Source organism: Photinus pyralis, unplaced genomic scaffold, assembly GCF_008802855.1.
Source record: "Photinus pyralis isolate 1611_PpyrPB1 unplaced genomic scaffold, Ppyr1.3 Ppyr1.4_LG1, whole genome shotgun sequence".
Taxonomy (NCBI): Eukaryota; Metazoa; Arthropoda; class Insecta; order Coleoptera; family Lampyridae; genus Photinus; species Photinus pyralis.
The window spans coordinates 42,256,639-42,257,058 of record NW_022170249.1 but is presented as its reverse complement, the minus strand read 5'-3'; positions in this window follow the sequence as shown (position 1 = coordinate 42,257,058).

Below are 420 nucleotides of genomic sequence, written 5' to 3'. Positions count from 1 at the left end.
GCCATCATGAAGTTGCCTAACGTGGTTGGTCAGGTATTGATTTAAGTTATCCGCAGTCATTTGATTAGGAATAGTAGACGCCTGTGATCCCTTTAATTCTGACACAATTTTCCAAACCGTTTTGCCTTTATTGTCAGATTTCGATATTTTGTTTGCGTAAGACCGTTGACGAGATTTGCGAAGTAATAAATCATATTGTTTTTTGGTACTCGCGTATAGTTCATTAAAAGATCTATTAAATTGCTTACAAACAAGCAATATATCTAGTTTTTGTACGGTAATTAATACCTAGCAAAATAAGAATCTTCCGAAACACCGCAGTATAGTTGAACTCCCTTCATTTTTTTCAGTTAAAAATTAACGTAAAATTCGAAAGATAGTGTTTATCAAAACTTTATAAGGAGAATTATGCAATATAAA